This window comes from Mytilus californianus, unplaced genomic scaffold (genome assembly GCF_021869535.1).
Source record: "Mytilus californianus isolate M0D057914Y unplaced genomic scaffold, xbMytCali1.0.p SCAF_1, whole genome shotgun sequence".
Taxonomy (NCBI): domain Eukaryota; kingdom Metazoa; phylum Mollusca; class Bivalvia; order Mytilida; family Mytilidae; genus Mytilus; species Mytilus californianus.
The window spans coordinates 58928933-58951541 of record NW_026262581.1 but is presented as its reverse complement, the minus strand read 5'-3'; the positions used below and the strand labels follow the sequence as shown (position 1 = coordinate 58951541).

Sequence of the window (22609 nt, the reverse complement as noted above, 5' to 3'; positions counted from 1 at the left end):
CTTTTCTTTATATTCAAAGTACATTTAATATATATGGAAGAATAATGTATGGTTAAAAAACTTCAAAAACTTCAAATTTGTTGAAAAAAATGCATGTCTATGTAAGGCTTCCCTTAATTCGAAAATCTCTATTTTCAGGCACAGGCTCATATAAATTTGACTTTTGAATAACTGTAATAAATCTGATAAATCAAATGAGTGTTCCGTTGCTTTTAATACTTATTATATTAAATTCAAGAGTATTTAAAAAGCAAATTTTTGCAATATTTAAATTTTTTAGGCCAAAATCTTGACAGTTGAAAATATTTGATTTAAACGTCAAAAATAAACATCCAAATTTCAATATTAAAATGGCCCTAGTTTCTATAATATATATCCTATGGCCATGAAACTTGGCCAACTATCTTATAATTGCCTAAGCTTAGGTCATGCCAAGTTTTATTAACATTGGTCAAGTCTTTCTATCCTATTAGGTCCAAGGACACAGTTATCGTCCTTTGGTTTTCGTTGTCTACAAATATAGTCCCTAGTGTGAACAGTGTATAACTTGCATTTTTTTTTGATACACTTTCCCAATTTATTTCTTGATATTTTATGCATGAAATATTGAGTAAGGGGATGAAATTACATGTTAAAAAAATTTGGGTGCTGAATCTTTATGTTAAGTAGTGATTTGGTCCAGTTAAAAAAGGTCAAAAATTAGAATGTCTGAAGCTGTCAAACTGAATTTTAGCCCCCCTTAACACAGAATTGTCAATATTTTGAGTTAGAGCTGGTAGAAGTTTCTATAATTTTGATATTATTTGTATCAATAGTAGTACACTACACTGTAAAAATCTTTTTGAGATAGAGCAGGTGCGATTTTTTTAATTTGAATTTATTGTCTAAAAGAAATGCACTACGAAATAACTGTGTTCTCGGGCCTAAGAGATGAATTCCGTAAATGTAGATTCTGTACTTTGGCAACTTTCCTGAATGGTTTGCTGGTTTCAATTTGTCAAACTCAATAAAAGTAAAGGATTTACATCGTTGTTTGACAGAAATTCTGTTAAAATGTCCCATTTTGGCATTATACTGCTAAAATAAGCATTTTAAAGCAGTTTCCATTTTATGCCTAAGAGCCATGCTGACTTTCTATCTGACAGCTTTTTATGTTCCTGATATTTGTGTTTCTATGCTTAAATCAAATTTAATTAACCATTTGTGAACTCGGAATCTAGAGAAAAGTAGATTATCACAGAAAAAATGTGCAGAATATTTGTATTTATGTCCCTGGTTAAACGGCCTGTTTGATGTATGTGAAATGTGAAGAGCTTTGTACATAAAATCTGTAGTCCATCACAAATATTTCACTAAATCTGTAAAAAAAACACTTTACAATGATCAGTACACCCTATTCATTTCATATGCTACCATAATTTTCTTCTTTAGGATAGTAAGTGGTTCAAATATATGCCAAATGAGACTAAAACTACATGCAAGTTTTCCATTGAAAAGTGAAAAACTGGTCATCAGACCATACTGTCTGCAAAAAAAAGTTGAATTCAAGAGTCCTTTTGCAATTAGACTTCTTGTATCATGACATCTTAGCATAGAAATGAGCAAAAAGTAACAAATTTCAATTTCTTATAGCCTCTGTGTGCATTTTTATATGTAAATATGGGCTACGGCCTAAATCGACTCTAAATAATTCTCAGTCTTACATGGCCTAAGACTATTTTATACTCATGTGGTATGCTTTTTGTAACTTTTCTTTATATTCAAAGTACATTTAATATATATGGAAAAATAATGTATGGTTAAAAAACTTCAAAAACTTCAAATTTGTTGAAAAAAATGCATGTCTATGTAAGGCTTCCCTTAATTCGAAAATCTCTATTTTCAGGCACAGGCTCATATAAATTTGACTTTTGAATAACTGTAATAAATCTGATAAATCAAATGAGTGTTCCGTTGCTTTTAATACTTATTATATTAAATTCAAGAGTATTTAAAAAGCAAATTTTTGCAATATTTAAATTTTTTAGGCCAAAATCTTGACAGTTGAAAATATTTGATTTAAACGTCAAAAATAAACATCCAAATTTCAATATTAAAATGGCCCTAGTTTCTATAATATATATCCTATGGCCATGAAACTTGGCCAACTATCTTATAATTGCCTAAGCTTAGGTCATGCCAAGTTTTATTAACATTGGTCAAGTCTTTCTATCCTATTAGGTCCAAGGACACAGTTATCGTCCTTTGGTTTTCGTTGTCTACAAATATAGTCCCTAGTGTGAACAGTGTATAACTTGCATTTTTTTTTGATACACTTTCCCAATTTATTTCTTGATATTTTATGCATGAAATATTGAGTAAGGGGATGAAATTACATGTTAAAAAAATTTGGGTGCTGAATCTTTATGTTAAGTAGTGATTTGGTCCAGTTAAAAAAGGTCAAAAATTAGAATGTCTGAAGCTGTCAAACTGAATTTTAGCCCCCCTTAACACAGAATTGTCAATATTTTGAGTTAGAGCTGGTAGAAGTTTCTATAATTTTGATATTATTTGTATCAATAGTAGTACACTACACTGTAAAAATCTTTTTGAGATAGAGCAGGTGCGATTTTTTTAATTTGAATTTATTGTCTAAAAGAAATGCACTACGAAATAACTGTGTTCTCGGGCCATTGGTCTCAAGACATTGGTACACTATACGTTACAACACTTGCCGTCAGTACTCAAAATTGGAAAAATATTAAATAAGAAGGTATAGAAAATTAATGCATACACACTATTATCAACCACAGACATGATGTTTTTCTCAATTTGCCTAAATCGTTATTCCGCAATACAACGAGGGTGAAAACCCACCACTTTGAACACAGTCACAGGCACCGGCATGTTGTGAATTTGAAAGTTCAAATAGGGGGGGGGGGAGGGGGCCCGGGCCCCCTTTCTTGGGAAAAATTTGGTTGATTATATAGGGATCACTGAAGCATGACTGGAGCCGGCCCTCTCTTATGAAAAGTTCTGGATCCGCCACTGCATATTCATAAAATAAACCAACATAAAATTATCCAAAAGATGAATAATACTTAATACTTACGACTAAGATTGATTATAAGTATACTTGAGTCGGTTTTACAAAAAAAAAGATACAAGTAATCGTATAAAGTATACTGTATTGTACATGACTTAATTACTATCAATATTATTTGTAAGTTTTTTTGTGAAACTGACTGCTGAATTGTTTTTCCATGCTTATGGTACATCTAAGTCATATGCTTTTTATAAAACCACCTCCAGGGTGTAATGTCTGCTCGCCCATAGAATCTGTTTGTAGATATAGGAAGATGTGGTATGAGTGCCAATGATCGAGTCAACTATCCATCCAATTCACAATTTATAAAAGTAAACCATTATAGGTCAAGGTACGGTCTTTAACACAGAGCCTAGTTTTTATCAAAAAATAAATATATTGATATTAATAGTATATAGGTTAAATAATTTATTCATACATTTTTAATTGACTGACCTAGAATTATCATGATTATTGAGGAATTTAAACCATGCATTCCTATTTTTAAAAAGGGACAAAAATAAAATTTATATATAATAACAGGGTGATACAAATGAGAAAAACTCAAGAAATTGTTTTCAATTAAGATAAATACATGCAGTAAATAATGGTTTCCAGTTGTTTTTTAAAGCAGAGGCAGATTTAATTTAAAGTTGGAAAAAATTGTTTGTACCAACAAAAATAAATACACGAAGTTAATCCAGAATTATGTCTTTATCATTTTTTTTTTATGTTTAGGTTGCCAGCAAGATGAAAAGAACAATGCAGTTCAAAAGTCAAAATGTGGATAAGCTGCGGTACAAGGTCCTACTTTTGCAGATTTGCATATTTTGCATGAATGAATTTGAAGTTTATATCATGGAGGGCAGAGAAAGAAAAGAAACACTTCAATTTTCCTGCTTCTGAAAGATCTTGTTCGGTAAGTTTTATGCTCTGTTTTGATAGTGTTTGTGCGTCCATCTGTCTTTCTCTAATTGTATTTACTTAAAGTTTTTGGTTACAGTTCACCATGAGACTGAACTTCAGTTAGTAACTTGTGGTTTTACATGTATATACTTAAAATTTAGTACTTTAAAATGTTCATGTATTTTTGTCGAGCCTGCAACTTTTGTCGCAGAAAGCTCGACATAGGGATAGTGATCCGGTGGCGGCTACGGCGGTGGCGTTAGCTAACTTCCTAAAAGCTTTTTATTTTAGAAGGTGGAAGACCTGGATGCTTCATACTTTGTATATAGATGCCTCATGCATGTCATGATACCAATTCTGTCTGAAACATGTCCATTGTCCTTGACCTCATTTTCATGGTTCAGTGACTACTTGAAAAAAAAGTTCAGATTTTTTTGAATGTTAATTTCTCTCATATTATGAGTAATATGATAACTATATTTGGTATGTGCGTACCTTGCAAGGTCCTCATGCTCGTCAGAGAGTTTTTACTTGACCTAGACCTCATTTCATGGATCAGTGAACAAGAACTTAGTCTTAGATGCATGATTTTTTTTATTAGTTGTTAGTGGCTTTGTACTAGCTGTCAGTAACTGCGAGTACTCTCAGATCCCGGCCACGTCCACTTGTATTTGTATTTTTATCCATCTGATGAGTTAAGCCTCTTTCAACTTATTTTTATAGTTCGTTCTTATGTTGTACTGTTACACCACTGTCCCAGGTTAGGGGAAGGGTTGGGATCCCGCTAACATGTTTAACCCCGCCACATTCTGTATGTATGTGCCTGTCCCAAGTCAGGAGCCTGTAATTCAGTGGTTGTCGTTTGTTTATGTGTTACATATTTGTTTTTCGTTCATTTTTTGTACATAAATTAGGCCGTTAGTTTTCTCGTTTGAATTGTTTTACATTGTCATTTTGGGGCCTTTTATAGCTGACTGCAGTATGGGCTTTGCTCATTGTTGAAGGCCGTACGGTGACCTATAGTTGTTAATTTCTGTGTCATTTGGTCACTTGTGGAGAGTTGTTGTCTCATTTGCAATCATACCACATCTTCTTTTTTATATTTGAGGTTAAGTTTTGGTGGTCAAGTCCATATCTCAGATACTATAAGCAATAGGTCTAGTATATTCGGTGTATGGAAGGACTGTAAGGTGTACATTACCAACTGGCAGGTGTCATCTGACCTTGACCTCATTTTCATGGTTCAGTGGTTATAGTTAAGTTTTTGTGTTTTGGTCTGTTTTTCTTATACTGTATGCAATAGGTCTACTATATTTGGTGTATGGAATGATTTTAAGGTGTACATGTCTAGCTGGCAGGTGTCATCTGACATTGTTATCATTTTCATGGTTCAGTAGTCAAAGTTTAATTTTTGAGTTTTGGTCTTTTTTTCTAATACTTAATGCAATAGTTCAACTATATTTGGTGTATGGAAACATTTTATGATGTACATGTATGTCAGTCTCGCAGGTTTTATTTGACCTTGACCTCATTTTCACGGTTCATTGCTCAGTGTTAAGTTTTTGTGTTTTGGTCTGTTTTTCTTAATCTATAAGCAATAGGTCAGCCATATGTGTTGTATGGAAGGATTGTAAGCTGTACATGTCTGCCTGGCATGGTTCATCTGCCCTTCACCTCATTTTCATGGTTCATTGGTCAATGTTTAGTTTTCTTGGTTAAGTCTGCTTCTTAGACAATGTTAGAAACTATAAGCAATAGTTCAACTGTATTTAGTATATTGAATGATTGTAAGGTGTACATATATTTCTTGTCAGGTTCATATGACCTTGAATTCATTTTCTTGGATCATGTTGAGTTTATGTGATAGTTGTAGTAAAGCTTTATATTTAGGACTATCAACATGATATCAATGATTAGTAAGGAAGGCGCAACATTTCAGCGCGTGCACTCTTGTTTATACATTATACACCACATTTACTGTTTTTACCCTGATTTTATGAATCACTGAACATAAAAATGTCATAATGTGAAATTATAGTACATTCTTAGGATAAAGTTTTAGGTTAAGGTATATAGCTTACCATAAAGTTGAATTTCATACACATGTTCATTATGTGTTGAATTTTTAAATTCAGTGCCAAACTAAGATTTTGAGCCTGATTACATGATTGACTAGACATTGACACATGCTAGTGTTTACCAGGCATGGTGTCCTGTATTAGGAATATGTCATGTACTATAAAGAACGTTAATAGTACTCGCTGAGTATGGAGTTTTTGTGAAAGTTTAATATTAGTGAGATTTTTGCATGACATCCTGTCAACTGCTTGTTGATCATGTTTATACATGTCTTAAATTTAATATCTGACACATTGGTGTTTTGTGAACTTGGAAATAAGTTATTTGATAGAATAATAATGTTTTGAGATTATCAAAATAAAAAATATCCCATTTTTACTATTAATGATTAAGTTTTAAAAAAAAGAAGATTTAGGATATATGTATAACCATATATAAAAATGAGACAGCAGGTCCAAGGACACAGTTATCGTCCTTTGGTTTTCGTTGTCTACGAATATAGTCCCTAGTGTGAACAGTGTATAACTTGCATTTTTTTTTTGATACACTTTCCCAATTTATTTCTTGATATTTTATGCATGAAATATTAAGTAAGGGGATGAAATTACATGTTAAAAAAATTTGGGTGCTGAATCTTTATGTTAAGTAGTGATTTGGTCCAGTTAAAAAAGGTCAAAAATTAGAATGTCGGAAGCTGTCAAACTGAATTTTAGCCCCCCTTAACACAGAATTGTCAATATTTGGAGTTAGAGCTGGTAGAAGTTTCTATAATTTTGATATTATTTGTATCAATAGTAGTACACTACACTGTAAAAATCTTTTTGAGATAGAGCAGGTGCGATTTTTTTAATTTGAATTTATTGTCTAAAAGAAATGCACTACGAAATAACTGTGTTCTCGGGCCTAAGAGATGAATTCCGTAAATGTAGATTCTGTACTTTGGCAACTTTCCTGAATGGTTTTCTGGTTTCAATTTGTCAAACTCAATAAAAGTAAAGGATTTACATCTTTGTTTGACAGAAATTCTGTTAAAATGTCCCATTTTGGCATTATACGGCTAAAATAGGCATTTTAAAGCAGTTTCCATTTTATGCCTAAGAGCCATGCTGACTTTCTATCTGACAGCTTTTTATGTTCCTGATATTTGTGTTTCTATGCTTAAATCAAATTTAATTAACCATTTGTGAACTCGGAATCTAGAGAAAAGTAGATTATCACAGAAAAAATGTGCAGAATATTTGTATTTATGTCCCTGGTTAAACGGCCTGTTTGATGTATGTGAAATGTGAAGAGCTTTGTACTTAAAATCTGTAGTCCGTCACAAATATTTCACTAAATCTGTAAAAAAAACACTTTACAATGATCAGTACACCCTATTCATTTCATATGCTACCATAATTTTCTTCTTTAGGATAGTAAGTGGTTCAAATATATGCCAAATGAGACTAAAACTACATGCAAGTTTTCCATTGAAAAGTGAAAAACTGGTCATCAGACCATACTGTCTGCACAAAAAAGTTGAATTCAAGAGTCCTTTTGCAATAAGACTTCTTGTATCATGACATCTTAGCATAGAAATGAGCAAAAAGTAACAAATTTCACTTCCTTATAGCCTCTGTGTGCATTTTTATATGTAAATATGGGCCACGGCCTAAATCGACTCTAAATAATTCTCAGTCTTACATGGCCTAAGACCATTTTATACTCATGTGGTATGCTTTTTGTAACTTTTCTTTACATTTAAAGTACATTTAATATATATGGAAGAATAATGTATGGTTAAAAACCTTCAAAAACTTCAAATTGGTTGAAAAAAATGCATGTTTATGTAAGGCTTCCCTTAATTCGAAAATCTCTATTTTCAGGCACAGGCTCATATAAATTTGACTTTTGAATAACTGTAATAAATCTGATAAATCAAATGAGTGTTCCGTTGCTTTTAATACTTATTATATTAAATTCAAGAGTATTTAAAAAGCAAATTTTTGCAATATTTAAATTTTTTAGGCCAAAATCTTGACAGTTGAAAATATTTGATTTAAACGTCAAAAATAAACATCCAAATTTCAATATTAAAATGGCCCTAGTTTCTATAATATATATCCTATGGCCATGAAACTTGGCCAACTATCTTAAAATTGCCTAAGCTTAGGTCATGCAAAGTTTTATTAAAATTGGTCAAGTCTTTCTATCCTATTAGGTCCAAGGACACAGTTATCGTCCTTTGGTTTCGTTGTCTACGAATATAGTCCCTAGTGTGAACAGTGTATAACTTGCATTTTTTTTTGATACACTTTCCCAATTTATTTCTTGATATTTTATGCATGAAATATTAAGTAAGGGGATGAAATTACATGTTAAAAAAATTTGGGTGCTGAATCTTTATGTTAAGTAGTGATTTGGTCCAGTTAAAAAAGGTCAAAAATTAGAATGTCGGAAGCTGTCAAACTGAATTTTAGCCCCCCTTAACACAGAATTGTCAATATTTTGAGTTAGAGCTGGTAGAAGTTTCTATAATTTTGATATTATTTGTATCAATAGTAGTACACTACACTGTAAAAATCTTTTTGAGATAGAGCAGGTGCGATTTTTTTAATTTGAATTTATTGTCTAAAAGAAATGCACTACGAAATAACTGTGTTCTCGGGCCAGCAACCGAACAACACAAAAATAAGAAAAAAAAACAATATAATTTTTTGTATCAATGTTATAATTTCCAACATGTCCAAAGAGTTCAATGTATTTTCTAATTGAAATAAAACACAAGTGGAACTCTTTCAAAACTTCAGAAGCTTGAAGAAGTGCTGTTTCTATTGTTGGTTTTCTGTATAATATATTGCAAATTCTTGTGAAAAATGGAATTTTATTGTAATTGCCTAAAGTTTTAACATTGATCTATATATATATATATATATAACTGGGGAAAATACCCAAATGTTATAAAGAAGAATACATATATTGATTGTTATATAATATTAGAATAGGAAGATGTGGTATGTTGCTAATTTGACAACTCTCCATCAGAGACCAAAGGATGTAGGAGGTTAGTAACTGATGACACTGGACAACATTCAACAATCAGTAAAATCCATACCGCATAGCTATTTTTATTGAAAATCATATGTTATTGCTACATGTATGCAAACAATTTTTTATTATCCATAACTTCGGATTTTATTGGTTCTTTTTCAGAAGGATTGAAATTCATCACTTACAATAAAAAGAGAAAACACAGAAACAAGACCAAAATAAATTCAAAGACAAAAGTCAGATCAGTTATTATTTTCATCACTCAGTCAATGAATTGAAGTTCTATTAAATATCTAAAGATATTAAAACCACAATAATGACTATGTTCTGTGCTGAATGGCCAAAAAGTGGACTATACATTACGATCACACAATGCTGGATGATAAGAAACTATTAATTTTTTGGGTGGAGGGATATCCTGAAAAAAAAATAGATTTATGTAAAAAGCTACTAGTATGTTAAGCCTATTAATAGAGTTTTCATTGATTTCAAATGGGAAAAATTGTGTTTCAAAAAAGTATTCTAGAATTCATAAATAAACATATATTGATACTTACATTATCTGCTTTGTTGTTTAAAAGTTTAGTTTTGAACAGTTATAGAACAATATAATTGCATTAACATTTCCAAGGAAAAAAGATATTCAACTAAAAAGATTCATCTTAAAACAATTTACTACCAAACAGAATTCATTGTAACATACACATTTATTTACTGTATATTTATAATTTGAATCCCATAGGATTTTATTTTATCCCATGTGTCCCATGGGATATTAAAAATCCCATGGGATAATTATAGTCCCATGGGATTTTTTTTGTCCCATGGGACAACAAATATCCCATGGGACTACAATTATCCCATGGGACCCCAAAAAATCCTATGGGATTTAACTAAAATCCCATGGGATAATGGTCAATCCCATGGGATTTGCCCTATCCCATGGGATATTGAAAATCCCATGTTTTTCTAAATCAAATTACAAAATATCTATAATAATAACAGCAGAAAAGCAATTAAATTATTGAATCCCATGTAATTCCGCACATTTTGGTTATATACACGACACTGTAGCTCTAAGGAGAGGCGGCGGCGGATTTGCAAATGAGTGTTTTGCAAATTAAAAGTGTCCAGTGTTACAGCATACTATGGATAACATTTGCATCTTCTAACTTCTCAACTTTTTCAAATACAATTACGCGTTTTTTCCGCAGAATCTACAAATCTATTGATAAAAAACAAAAATACCATTTGCTGACAGTTGATCAATATAATAATTTATGACCGAAATCACCAGTCGATTCCATATAGAAGTTATTGCTAATTAGTAATGCGTTCTTACATTTTTTGCTTTTTGTTAAAGACTCTAATAAAATTAAAAATATGTTAACAGCAAAATTTGATAAATAAAGAAAGTCAAAATTTGTCAGATGAGACGACGAGTCAATCAAATACTGTTCCGACACAAGCATCTTTGATAACTGACGAAATACTAGAAGAGGGTACCACTGCAAATGATAATGATCTGGTTAATAAAAGAATCCTCTGCTGAAAACCCTGAAGGTACAATATCAAATTTTCATATAACACAAGAGGAGCAGCAAGTAGAAATTACTACTGCTATTGACCAAATTTAACCACCAATTTTATCGTTTACGCCACAAATGATTACAATATATAAAGAATTAACAGCTTCAAGTATATATCAAAATAAGTGTTTCCATTGTCATTTTATAAAGTTTGAACTATTCTTATCGCTTGACGTCTTTTGTACTTTTGTACGGATAAAGGTAGAGAGGGAATGTTATAAATGTCAATATCTACCTACTATAAAGTTTACCATAATTGTAAGACGACTACTTATTTGAGTTATTTATATTAATTGACAATGTTTACCAATTGTTTTGTGATTTTTGCTATTATCTTAAAAACAGTAATAGATAGAGAGAAAGCGTTAACAGTAAAAATGATTCAATTCAATTGAATATTTCATCCAGATCTCAACTTATGCATACAAAATGAAATGACATATGTAAAACAATTCAAACGAGAAAACTAACATCATGGTGTGTGTACAAGACAATAAACAAAAAAAACCCAAATATGATATATAGCAACACACCAAATCCACTGAATTACCGGCTCCTGTCTTGGGACAAAATGTGGTGGGGTTTGACATGTTTCCAAGCGCCCAACCCTCCCCGACACATGGGACAGTGGTAGAACAGCACAACATAAGAACAAACTTTCAAAGTTAGTTGAAAAGAACTTAACTCATCAGATCAATAACATACAATCAAGAGTAGAGGTAAAATGTTATAGAAAAAAAACCCAACATATTCATGATATTTTTAAATTGTATAACTTCTCAGCTGGTTTTTTTTAAGAATATAATTATAGGTGTTGGCACAGATTCAACTAATATCTTTGTTTTGCGACTAAATGGACAGTCGTTAAAATTACTAAAAGTTTCGTTTGATCTGAGCAAAATATCTATAAATAAGTCAGTTTAGCGAAATCGTAAATTATCCTTATAGGAATGATTTTCCTTGAATTATGATTTTCCACTTTTTGTGTGTTTTGCGGAATCTAAAGCAAATAATGAAAAAACATTAAACGTCATGATCAGGTAAATAAACTTACAAACCGAAATCATCTGTCGAGTAATATGAGTTATTTCCCTTGATAAGTAAAATTGAGAATGGAAATGGGGAATGTGTCAAAGAGACAACAACCCGACCATAGAACAGACAACAGCAGAAGGTCACCAACAGGTCTTCAATGCAGCGAGAAATTCCCGCACCCGGAGGCGTCCTTCAGCTGGTCCCTAAACAAATATATATACTAGTTCAGTGATAATGAACGCCATACTAAACTCCAAATTGTACACAAGAAACTAAAATTAAAAATAATACAAGACTAACAAAGGCTAGAGGCTTCTGACTTGGGACAGGCGCCAAAATGCGGCGGGGTTAAACATGTTTATGAGATCTCAACCCTCCCCCTATACCTCTAGCCATGTAGAAAAGTAAACGCATAACAATACGCACATTAAAATTCAGTTCAAGAGAAGTCCGAGTCTGATGTCAGAAGATGTAACCAAAGAAAATAAACAAAATGACAATAATACATAAATATCAACAGACTACTAGCAGTTAACTGACATGCCAGCTCCAGACTTCAATTAAACTGATTGAAAGATTATGTCTTCATCATATGAATATCAGGCACAATCCTTCCCGTTAGGGGTTTAGTATCATGCCATCATAACAAATATGAGAAGAACATAACCCGTGTCATGCCAACAACTGGTTTTTAAATAATAGTGTTTAGTGCCGATGCGAAGACCCTATAAGTGAATCAATATTAACGCCAAAATATGCAATCTTTAATGACCTGACAACAGTATCGTAACTATATCCCTTCTTAATAAGTCTATTTAAAGGTTTTGTTAGCTTCAGAGGTGAATACTGACATTTTTGTGCTTTATAAAGAATATTTCCATAAAAAAATTGGATGTGAAATACCTGAACGTATAAGAAGTCTGCATGTTGAGCTATATTTACGAATGATGTCCTTATACCGATGATAAAATTTAGTAAATGTTTTGACTAGTTTGTGATATCGAAAACCCTGGTGTAATAATTTTTCAGTAATACATAAATTTCTCTCGTTAAAATCTAAAACATTGTTACATACACGAGAGAATCGTACAAGTTGAGATATATAAACACCGTAAGATGGTGACAAGGGAACGTCACCATCTAAATATGGATAATTAACGATAGGAAATGAAAAATCATCTCTTTTATCATATATTTTAGTATTAAGCTTTCCATTAATGATATAGATATCAAGATCGAGGAAAGGGCAGTGGACATTGTTAGTATTAGCTTTATTTAAAGTAAGTTCAACAGGATAAATTTCTTTAGTATACATACTGAAGTCGTCATTATTGAGAGCCAAAATATCATCCAAATATCTAAAAGTATTATTAAATTTGTGTATCAGATGTTGTTTCGATGGGTCTTTGCTGATTTTTGTCATAAATTGTAACTCATAGCAATACAAAAAAAGGTCCGCAATAAGTGGTGCACAGTTAGTCCCCATTGGAATTCCGATAACCTGACGATATACGGAATCTCTAAAGCGAACAAAAATGTTATCTAGTAAAAATTCAAGGGCATATATAGTATCAAAGCATGTCCAATTGAATTCTTCTATTGTTTGCGTTTTAGTTCAAACAACAGTAAATAAATAGAAAATGTAACCAGTTAAATTGCAATTATAAAAAATATTCAACATTTTATAGGTGACAGAACGAGTCAATAAAATACTGTTTCAACACAAGCATCTTTAATAACAGACGAAATACTAACAGTGGCTACCACTTCTAATGATATTAGTCCAGATGATAAAGAATCCTCACGTGGAAATTCAACAGAAAATCCTCAAGCTACAACATCTAATTTCAATCCAATTACAGAGGAGCAGCAAGTAGAAACTACTACTACTACTACGAAAGACCATATAACACAACTAAGTATGTCGTCTACGCCACAGTTGATTACAATACCCAAAGAATCAGAAGATTCAGGTATACATGTATATCAAAATACACATTGTCATTGTCATATCTAGCTCTCCTGGTCTCCAAAACATGGAGAATTGTTCTCATCACTTTACGTCCGTCGTCTGCTAACCTTTACAAAAATCTCTAAACCTAATAGGCCAAATGAAACATAACCTGGCCATGATCTTTTCTTGGTGCATTTAGTGTTACAAAAAACACTACTCATCAGCATGGTCGCAAAGGCTAAAATAAGAATATAGGGGTAAAATGCATATATTGTTTATTATTATCTAAAAACCGTTATTGATAAAAACATTGGTAGAATGTTTAGAGTCCCAAGCTCTTCCGACTGTCAATTTTGACCAAAATTTTTTGATGACTTCTTATTGGAGTAATTGCCCTTAAAATACGATTTTGACATCCCGAATGAGATTTATCACCAGATTTGTACTTACCATAACCAACATGACGGATGCCACTAATGGTCTATGATCGGCTTACCAATTAGTAGCAGCTGACATCACCTTCGGTTTTTGGTGGGCTTCGTGTTTCTCAGTCTTTTTTGTATGTTTTGTTTTGTGGAATTGTTTGTATTTCATCATCTTTTGTTATTTGTCATGTGATTGTCAGTTTTCTTTTGATAAATAAGTGTCTAATGGTATCATCCGACTCTTTTTACCATTGCTTTGTGATTTTGACCATTATTTTGAAAACTATAATGGATAGAGAGAAACTGTTAACAGCAAAAAAGGTTAAAATCAATTCAATAGTTCATTTTTATCTCACCATAAACTACAATCATTAAAGTTACATTCCTATACATTAGCCAATCTACGCGGATTTTATGAGAGACGACAACAACGAGACTATATAAAAATAAAAAGAAGATGTGTATTAATTGCCAATGAGACAAATATCCAACAGAGACCAAATGACGTAGTATGTAGCAACTATAGGTCACCGTACGATAATTTTTGTTTTCCAAACTATCTTGATATATAAATACATAACGTTAAGTGAACTGAAAATGTTTTAGTTTTACAATATAGATAAATAATATACTTCTGTCTTACTATCCTGATCCTAAAAACTGTGCAGTCGATTATTAAAAGAGTTTAATTTCACTTCATGTTACACGGCAAAAAAATTACACAGTCCTAGAAAAATGATTTTACTTGAATGTCGTCAAAAAGTCGTATGGTGCAGTTTTTTTATTTTATTTTATCGTTTAGCTTGCATATTTGACTAAAAATGCAGAACATAGGTGGCACGCAGCTTTGGGTTTTTTCAATGGCTGCACTCAATCTTTTTTCAGAAATTTTATTCAAATATCAAACACAATGCGTTATTCATTAATTGAAAAAAGCTAATCATAAAAACCTTTTGATGACAAATTATGAAGGTACAAAGTACTGTAAACGGGAACATTTTGTGTTTCACCGGATTCCAACATCATACAATAAAGCTCTAATGTATAAATTGTATAGTAACTACTATAAACTAATAAAACTGCAGTTTATCTTTTCATATACATAAGATTTTTTTTGGAATAAGATTCTTTTAAACGATTTATTTTAAACTTTCAAAATATCTTCTATCAAATCATAAACTTCAATAATTTCCGGAAAGTTGTGTCCAGTTCCTGATTGGACGGAGTGCCTAGTTTTTCCCATAGAGTTAGGACTTGATATTTATTGTATTTGTTGATGCTATAGTGTTTCTTTGATTTTTTTTTGTGTTCGTAATTCTTTCTGCGGTTGTGTAGGTGTAGGTTTATTTATATAAGAGGCAAAATAAGTTTTTGAGTTGTAGAGTAAGGAAAATGGGATCTGACTAAATTCCAAAAGATGACAAAACTGGAAAGTCCGTTGAAACCTTGCTTTTACATTTCAAAGAAGCATACCTTAAAATTAATCCTTTGAATAGTGTTATTTTCTCAAAAGCAGATGTTATATTTACCCCTAACAGTTAATCGCGGTATTTTGACACAGATGATAGGTGAAAAGATGAAATTAACTCGAAATTGAAATTGATGATTGTGACTTTGGTTCATTCAATGATGATATACCGAAGGAAAGTTTGGAAATTAAATTGTTTATTATAAAAAGTATAAAAGGCATGATACATAAATATAAAAATAAGAAGATGTGGTATGACTGCTAATGAGACAACTCTCCAAAAGAGACAAAATGGTACAGAAATTAACAACTATAGGTCACCGTACGGCCTTCAACAATGAGTAAAACGCATACCGCATAGTCAGCTATAAAAAGCCCCGGAATGACAACTGTAAAACAATTCAAACGAGAAAACTAACGGCTTGATTTATGTACAAAATAATGAACGAAAAACAAATATGATATACAACAACAAAAAACAACCACAGAATTACAGACTCAACAAGTCAACATAACATAGCATAATGGTGTTAAGAGTCCTTATTGAAATAGAAAATACAGAACCTTCTCAAAGACTTAAAGAAAACCATTTTGCCTACTTCTTTTAATTCGAAGTTCAGATATATCAAGATGTCCTGTCACTCTTTAACCCACATTTCAGTCAGTGCTTACATTTCACATATCCAAGAGAGCTTGTGATAAAGGATACTACCGAATCAAGAATGGCTGCTTCACATCTTCACCTTTTTCTTTGATATTGACACAGATTGAGGACTTCAAACAAAAATCTGTGACAAAAGTCACATGATGATTTAAATTTTCCAATGTGAATGTCCCAGTTCTCAATAGTAGCATACCCTCTGCTCCATCGTATTGATTTTACGTATCTTAATTGAAACCTTAATCTCGTGCATGTTGAAAGACAAAGTACCGACTTAATGTATAGGGGTGTACTTCTGACACAAAACTGTTTAAAAAGAGGCAGCAGATACCAAAGGGATATTCAAACTTAATAGTCGGAGACAATCTCACAACGCCATGGCAAAAGTCAAAGAACGACGAAAAGACAAATAAAATTCTACAAAACCCTACATAGAAAACTAAAAACTGATCAACACGAACCTAACTAAAAAAATGGGGTATCTCATGTGTCATGGACCGGTTAGCAGATTCTGCTCCACATGTGGCCTGTGTGTTTTGCTCGTGTTAATAGGAATTCAGTTACAATAACAGAGGTATGAGGAAGAACCGGCGACTGAAATGGACAAATCATACTTGTTTTCGTGAATTGTTTTGCATTTATAAATTAGGCCGTTACGTTTCTTAATTGAATTGTTTCATACTTTTCATAGATATATGAAGATGTGGTATGAGTGCCAATGAGACAGCTCTCCATCCAAGTTACAATTTATAGAAGTAAACCATTATAGGTCAAGGTACGGCCTTCAACACGGAGCATGTCTGTTTTGAAAGAACCTTTGTGGCCAGTTTGACATGTACCGAATTCAACCTATATTCCCAAAACTCAAATTTTCCACTTTCATTGAGGTATAATAGATAGTTATATAAACAAATACATATTTTTTCATGTTTGTCTATACATTTTGTATAGTTTTGACGGCCGTTGTTCTAACTATTTGAAAAAATACATCTTTTTAAAATGAAAATCACCCCCCTTTTTTGTAAAATTGCATACGTTTACTCGGGGAAACTCATTTAATGATGATTTCACACTTTTTCGATGAAAAAATTGAATGAGGAAGAAAACATATGCAAGTTTGCAATCATTCTGCTGCAAGAAAGGTATTTAAATTTGAAATAATGAAATTTAATTAAATTAAAACTAAATTCGTTTAGTGAATTATCAAATACTTGTACTGACAGGCTTGGCAAATCGAGTCGTACTTTACTGCTATTGTTATGCTAATTTGAGCATGTGAGAGTTTGCCGTAAAACTTCGTGCACTTTAATAGTTCACATTTACTTTTTAAACCAAGCTGAGAAAACGTTGGAAAATTAGGAAAGAAGAATAAATAAAGATAAGTATAGTATGAATTTAGTTGAAGGGAATAAATATTTTAGCTTGAATTCGGATTAAATTATTTGTTTGCTTTATTTTTGATAAATATTTAAATTTACATCATTTCACTGAATTAAACTTGCGGCCACGAGGTAATGCAAAAAATAAATAAAAATTAAAATTTATCTGATTTATACACGAGTTACTTAAATCTGTTTAATAGCATGTTTTCTATTTGTCTTTGATGTAGAATTACAAGGTACATGATAATACGTGAGTACAGCCTACATGTATATACGCTAGACTTGTTCAGTAAAAGATGTCTGTGTGTGTGTGTGTGTGTGTGTGTGTGTGTGTGTTCGTTTATAGGCTTAATTATTTAATATCATATTCATATATGCCACATAAAAGAATATCGGGTGCAAATTTATCAATACAAAATTCAATTATGAGGAGTTCTAACACTAGTATCGATAATTTGGTATAATTTTAAATTATCAATTTGATGGATATTAGTTGAGGTTTATGAACCTTCTGCTCGTCTATGTATTACGGAGTTCTCATACTGTTATAGAGTTTCAAAACAGCAAATATACTTTGTGACGTGCCATTTTGTGCATGCAGTAATCCCATATCTATTAAGTATATAATTATTAAATATAAGAGTACGAGGAAAATAAATGTGAACTTCTATAAAATTTCAATATATTACATTGAAATATCAGAAGGAACATAATCCTAATTTCGAATACTGAAATTTATGATATTGAACCATTGTTTTAAAACAACTCAAATTATATGAACTTAATTTTTAACACGTTTTGTTTATATAAGGTCGTCGGGAGGGAGTGGAAATGGGGACCACGAGTGCCTGTAGTTGAAGCTCAACTACCAGAGAGACATATATGAAGATAATGAAATGGTAGCTGCAGGTGAAGTCCTAACACTTTTTCCTATACAAGTCCAGACTCCCATGCCATTTCTAGAACAACTCACATGTAAGGGCCTGCAGAACCAGCATTGAACGTGAAAGCGACATTTTCGCAATTAGAGATACCAGAGCCTGTAAAGACAAGTGTATTAACCCCGCCACATTCGGAATTTGCCTGTCCCAAGTTAGGAGCCTTTAATTCAGTAGTTGTCGTTTGTTGTCGTATCTCATGTTTGTTTTTGTTCATTGTTTTGTACATAGATCAGGCTGTTAGTTTTCTCGTTTGAATTTTTTTTTAAATTGGTCTTTTCGGGTCCTTTTTATAGCTGACTATGCGGTATTGGTTTTGCTCATTGCTGAAGGCTGTACGATTAGTTGTAAACTTCTACCTCATTTGGTTTCTTGTGGAGGGTTGTCTCATTGGCAACCATACCTCATTTTACTTTTATAGGTAATCGAACATGCTGGGATTATAACTTTAAGGGTTTAGGCATTGACATAATTGTTTTATACCCATTCATGTCTAAAATGCGGATTAGCACACCCTTTCACTTTCTGTTGTCAACAAGTAAATATCAAGGAATGTTATCGTTGCTTCCCAAATGAAAACATGGGAACATATCAAATTACAGTGAGACCTGTTTGATGTTTTGCACCTAGGACTCAATACATTTTCAAAGAGCAGATAACTCGACTCGAGGATTTAGAACCCGAGGAAGCAGCTAGATTCCACGATTAAGAATGGCTGCAACACAAATATTTAAAAAATTATTTAATCTTATCTTTTTCAGAATTTTTCATTATCAGTTGGACGTATGGTGTCTAGGCTTTATCAATGATACAGAGTTAGATAAGTTCTAATTTAATCATGTCCGAACGAGCAAGATGCAATGATTTTATATAAGGGATTTTCTGAAGGTTGAATTATGTATATTATATATCATATTTAGAAATGATACCTATTGTGCTGTCTTGTTTACTTATGGGGTAATTTATTTCATAAAAACAAAAACAAATCATTTTATTTATTTCAAATAATAAGGCTCATGTTAAAATTTCAAATACATTTTTATTAAGAAGACAACAAATCCTTGCGCATAGTGAATTTTGTTAGACTTTTCGTATGTTGGTCATTATTAGGAAAGATTCACATAAAAGCATATTTACTAGGATTACCTCTCAAGTCATCCGTAGTAATGCTATCGCCAAATTCTGAGTGTGATTTTCAACATGCATTACTGCGTATATATATATCTGTAAATGCGCTGACTTTATCGAGTGCAAAATAGCATTCTTTATTTCCCTTGTTTTACAAATATAAATGCAGATTGTATTTTTGTTACAGATTTGAGAGCTTTAAAGTTTGGCATTATTCAGCTGATGCAATCCAGCCACCATTCTGGAGGAATTTTTTTAACATTTTAGACTAGAAGTAGCAATTCTGCATTTCAATCTAACTGTCTCGTCACAGCGTAGACAAGAATTCTTATAATATAGTTCTTTTAGGTAAGAAAAATATATCATTTTGCATCTGGTATAATGCAGCGTACCCGGAGTACCTAGTATTCAAAAGTTTCAACTAAACAACGATTAATAAGGATGAGCCATACACATAATTAGTGATAAAAAAACATCATTTAGATCCATTTTTCATTTATTTAGCATTCTATGCATTTTTGAGAATCCGGGAAATTAAAATTAATAGAAATGCACAGCATGGCATCAACAGAATTGATGTAAAAAATATAAAAAATGGTTGATTTACAACATTAACAGTAAAAAAGGTCAATCAAGAAATATTTGACCAGTTAATGTTATTAAACTTTCTTTCAATCAGACATGAGAAAAATGGATCCTAATTCGGCCATTTTAACAAACCGATGCAACACGTTACCATATTTAAGACCATGCGATTTATTGGTTGAAATCCAAATGAGTACAACAAGCATTCGTTTCGAATAGACGAAGCAACACATTTTACAATGAATGGTCATACTGACTTTGGTCGGTGGAAATCTGCATCTTTTAAGCGTTCTATAAAAAAATCAAGCTAACAAAATAAATTCTATTTTCAGTTGCTCGTCTTAATGAAATATTGATTGTTGGTTCTTCAATAATTTGTTATACTCTTGATCACTCAAAGAACAGAATCAGGTAATAATTTAGATCTCCTAAAATGTACAATTGTTTTTTCCCTGGTCAGGCAAGTCTGATATGATATGGGATAATGTTCTTGGTACAGTTTATAACCTATTCAACTTGTGCAGCAAAATTCCACAATATATTGCATTATAAAATTGAAAATGGAAATGGGGGATATGTAAAAGATACAACAACCCGACCAAAGAGCAATACATAGCCGGTCGTGAAATTTGGTTACTGTAAAATGATTAATACACAATATAATTAATTATTCTGATTGCTTGTAATGTTATTAAAATTGCTCGTAGCTGTGATATGGCTTGAATTGTCATGGGTAAATTTTATGGCGGATTATCATTCTTTACTTATAGTTCGAATGATAAACTTGGCGTAATTTACTTGATTTTATACAAACGAGAGATATCCCAGCAGCTACTTGTGAAATATAGCTGACTGGACCGCCCTTCAATACAACAGCTTTGGATAGCCCAGCTGTGATACAATGATTAGTTCAATCGTCGTCAAGATTTTATTTTGACTGACAAACAATTTGGTCGTGTAATGTATGTTGTTGTTGTTGTTTGAACGTTGAATAAATGTTGCCATGACAATTCATTAAACAAACAAAATCAGTGTTTGTTATTTGTTGTAGTGATATACAAAAACGTCATCAATGATATCTGTTCGTATAAATTTTGATATTTGGGTAATGTACATAAAGTATATTAGTTTGATAAAAGGATATATTCAATAAATATTCAAGGTTTTTTTCTCATAAAAATAGTCAGTGACTTTTGATCTTGATTTCTGAAAAACTGCATCATATTTTCTTTTGACGACCAAATTAATTTTAAAGTACACACATTTTCGAATCGAATGATATATGTTACAGCCGTGTAGTAGTTTTGACGATTACAAATTAAAATTTCTGACTCTTGTCAACCGGCTAATATATGATTTAATTAAAATATTGGATGTTGAATATTTATTCGTTATTACAAAAAATGAACTTAAAATATCTGTCATTTCATCCCTACCAAGCTTACCCCTATTCACTTATTATGACGTGGACCGGTCATTTTTATTGAATCTAACGCAATTTGATTGGATTAAGTTATTAACAGTCTCCGGGACAAGTTTGCAATTCCGCTGAGTGCAAAATTTGTCACCTTAATTTTTGGAGGTAGGTCAAAATGAAGTTGATAACTTGGTTGGTATTGGCTCCCTTATATTTGTCCTAAAATTGTTTGGCTCTACTACTACTGTTTTTTTTTACAAATTTCCTCTGAGGAAAAGTTGTTTTTCTCAAGGGAAATCAAATTTCCCCAATGGAAAAAGATTTTTTCCCAAAGGAATTTTGATCTTTCTCAAAGGAAAAATATTTCCTTTAGGAAATTTGCTGCACAACTGCCTGTGAGGAAATTCTGACAAACAATTTTCCTTGAGGGAAAATTCAAGACAGCAAATTTCCTCTAAGGAAAATATTGATCTCCAAATTTCCTTTATAGAAATTTCTAAAAAAACAAAGTTTCTCCATGGAAATTTCTGTACATCAAATTTCCCCCAATTTTTTTCTCTATTTTTCCTCTATGGAAATTTTTTAACAATACGAACAGTATGATATATCATTTTTGCTACATTTGTAGACTGAATAAATGATACAAAAATATATTTAAAACTTTAAATAAAGTTTTGACTGATGTATAACATGACATACAAAAACAATACAATGCACATTATTTAGATATAAAACATCACATTACAACACAACAATTTGTTTAAGATACTTTTGTTAATGAAAAATATGTACTAATATGACGAGAGCATGAAATTATCAGAGATTGTCTTTAAATACCATTTAATGATGCTTATTCTATTTAAGTAGAATTGTAATTATCTGTATAAAGTGTATATGTTCCGGACCATATGAGTATTTAGACCGTACGCGTATGGTCATGACCATTTG

General features: G+C 31.8%; 1 long non-coding RNA gene across 1 annotated transcript; it reads left to right on the top strand.

Annotated features, from left to right (window-relative positions):
• The first annotated feature begins 2668 nt into the window (after positions 1–2668).
• LOC127705350 (uncharacterized) lies at positions 2669–9640 on the top strand. Its single transcript, XR_007983851.1, has 3 exons — positions 2669–2752; positions 3803–3983; positions 9242–9640. It is a non-coding gene; the product is annotated as an uncharacterized LOC127705350 (long non-coding RNA).
• Positions 9641–22609: the final 12969 nt, after the last annotated feature.